The 3,279-nt window shown below is 37.9% G+C and overlaps 1 long non-coding RNA gene across 2 annotated transcripts; it reads right to left on the reverse strand.

Moving 5' to 3' along the window:
* Positions 1–6: 6 nt before the first annotated feature.
* LOC116379687 (uncharacterized) lies at positions 7–1,971 on the reverse strand. Of its 2 annotated transcripts, XR_004212453.1 has the most exons (4): positions 1,890–1,971; positions 685–810; positions 545–603; positions 7–237 (listed from the first exon to the last, which is right to left on the reverse strand). It is a non-coding gene; the product is annotated as an uncharacterized LOC116379687 (long non-coding RNA). The 2 variants fall into 2 exon arrangements; XR_004212452.1 differs by having other exon boundaries at positions 7–603.
* Positions 1,972–3,279: the final 1,308 nt, after the last annotated feature.

Genomic DNA, 3,279 nt, shown 5'->3' on the forward strand with positions numbered 1-3,279 from the left:
ATCATATCATCAGATACAGATCCTATTAATAACTGATCATTGATGATTGAAGAGGATGATAGTGAACATGGAGGAACACGAGGAGGCGTCTTCAGCTAGTTGTCGTCCTCTTTAAAGCCAGAAACACGACGTTCATGTTGAACTTCTTCTTCTACTCATCGCTTATGTTTCTGTAGATGAAACGAGGATCCGTGTGTGTTTGAACGCTTGGTGGGTGGAGCCTGGCTGTGGAATCTGCTGCAGGGAAACATGAATTATGTAGTGGTTTAGCTTAAATAAAATAATAAATGATCCCGTTACATTATCTTATTGGACAAAAATAATCTGCAGTATATTGTGTTTAAGCATAAAAGAAATGTGTCACAGTTCACTCTTCTATTGTTGAGTCCGGCCCTGCTAGTCGACTGATCGCTGCTGGATTATACATTTGAAGGAAACTTTCACATCTCTGGTTTAAAGTGTTATTGTAGACATTGATCCACAGTCCTGCAGGACATGAAGTCACGTTCCTCTTGGCTCTGATATGTTTTAGGAAGCGTCTCACCTGAGGAGACCCGCACTGGACCGCTATCAACAGTCTTCTCCTGTGATTGTACTGACGGCCTGTCAGAGAAGTCAGCAGTCAGTTTATTCATTTCATACAAAACAAACATTATTATTATTATTCATCGTATGGCGTCTTACTCCAGAGTGGCTGGTTGGCTGTCAGATGTCTCCAGAAGAAAGACGCTGGTCCCTCTTCAGCCCAGTGTGCTGTGAACAGACCAGACCAGCTGAGGGAGGACTGGGAGGTCTGCTCACCACATGACACTGTGGACCGTCAGTCAGAGATGAACCAGCGGCACAGAGCTACAGACTGCTGAACAACAGCTTCACTGACCCCCTGAACTCAGTGCAATAACACTTAGAACACGTCAACCAATATCAATACAATCAACCACAGCGATGGTGTGAACCGGCTCAACCATTGAGCGGTAAGTGAGACGTTTGAGCAGAGAAGAGAAACAGGTTTAAAGAGATCAAAGGGTTCTGATCAGAACTCTGATAAACAATGTATCATTGATTATCATAAATCATCTCATGAAACATGATGCTAACACAATAAGCATGAAGTTCAGCAAACATCTTATTAACAAAGGAATAGTTATTATAACAGATAATTGATGTTTACCAGCGCGAGCCTCTCGCGGGAGTAACTGGGAGAGAAGCTGGTGAAGAGTTGGTCTCTGAATCCCATTTAACAAAGTCCTAGTTTTACTATTCTCTGCTCCTCAGTCAATGCGCACATCTTCAGTGCGCTCACACAGCCGTCCTGTGACTCAGCACAGAGGACGCGTACATTCGGCTTTCACGTGTTTGACAAATCAGCAGTTATTTGGACACAATTTAAACGAGCATCGGTCCATCGGTCCGGTGATCGGTGGTCCCGGCAACAACAGGCAGAGGACAGAAGATGATTTTTAATAGTTCCGAGTGATTCTTCTTCTACGAGATTAACGCCGAAGTCTCGTGCAACGCTCGTTAATGAGGAACATTTCGGACTGTCGTGTTTTTATATTGTATGTAAATCAATATACAAATATACACATTTGTAAACGGAGTCTGGCTTTTTTACTAAAAAGCGTTTAGCTCGATTTTTAAAGATAATTACAACACGTTCTCAACACTAAATTAATCGGTGTATAATCGATGTATAATCGGTGTATAATCGGTGTATAGTCTGTGTATAATCGGTGTATAGTCGGTGTATAATCGGTGCAGACTGCAGGTTGTTGACAGCAGCTCATGGATCACAGATCGCAGAGATATCATAACATATATTCAATCATCATCAGCTCGTGACAATACGCCGAGCGCACGTGTCAAACATGAGGCGTCGTTCTACATACCTGTGATGTCTACTTTTAATTCCCTTATTGATGAAATCTAACCGGCTGTCATTTTGCTCTCACATACATCCCGGAAGTGACGTCGCTTGTTAGTTGTTTTTTTCTCCCCTTTCTTTATTTATTTATCGACTTCCTTTAAAGTTACGCCATGTGTGGTCTTTAGATTGTTTTTTATGAAATGCTATCAAATAGAACAAAAATAAAAAATAAAAATTTGACGATGACGTCACTGTGCTGCTGCTGGAGGTCATGATTCCAGAAGTTTTCATCCTCATGGTTACTGTAGGGAAAGCACAGGAGCACCGAACAAACATGATTAATGGCTGCATTCCATGTAGGAGACCAGGTCCAGGCATTATTATAGCACTGGATCACGTAATGAAACATCACATAACTTAATATTCAGAGGAGGTCATCACAGGAGAGTGGATGCTTTGTTATCGGTCAGGAAATAGATGTGGTAATGAAATGAATGTTTATTTATTTACTGATGAAAATAAATATATATTCTATATATCTAATAAAATAAAACTAAAATCATAACAGTACGGGATCATTTGGTGTATAAATATGAAAACATGTATATTATATATATATATTTTTTTGGTCGATTAAGGTCAGTCTACACTAATATTATTAGTACAATACTTTTGTTTTATATAATTATATTTGTAGAATTAGTGGCTGCTTGTGGATCGTTTCTGACTCGTGTGATAAATATTTTCAGTAACTCCAGACCGTCAAAAAGTTCCAAAAGTAAAAAGTTATTGAAAAAAGAGATTTACAAAATTCACAAGATTTTATCTGACGAAATATTCTGCTTCAATCTGTATTTGTCAGCGGTCATAAACCTGTTTGCTCTCCTGAAGAAGCATCAATTATATTTATTTAACCGCGATAACAAACATAGTAAATTACTTCATTCATTACAGAAAAATAAGTCATATTTTGTATCTGCATTCGCTTTGAGAATCACTTGTGTCAAAGTATTAATCTGATTATTGTTTTTGTTAAAGAACTTTAATCTGTAAACTTGTGCTTGAATCCCGGAAATGAGATCTGTGAGCACGAGGAGACGTTAACCCTGTAAAGAGTAAAATATAGGAAAATAGTTGATTCACTTTGCAGAATTTGTTTGTGCAGAAATGAAAGGGTTTTCAATTATTTTATGTTATTCATCTTTAGATAAATGTAATAAGTCAGCGTTGGTTCTGTATTTGTACTCACATTATTTAAATAAGAACAAATAACGGCTCATTTGCTGATTTAGCTCCATTACAGTATAGATCATGAATAATTATACTATAATAACATGCCATTTCATCAATTGACATTTATTAAATAAAAAAACAAGTAAAATTGGATCCTCCAGGTGATTCTGTGCTTATTG

The sequence above is a fragment of the Anarrhichthys ocellatus genome, unplaced genomic scaffold, assembly GCF_004355925.1.
Source record: "Anarrhichthys ocellatus isolate YVR2014 unplaced genomic scaffold, GSC_Weel_1.0 scaffold4937, whole genome shotgun sequence".
Taxonomy (NCBI): Eukaryota; Metazoa; Chordata; class Actinopteri; order Perciformes; family Anarhichadidae; genus Anarrhichthys; species Anarrhichthys ocellatus.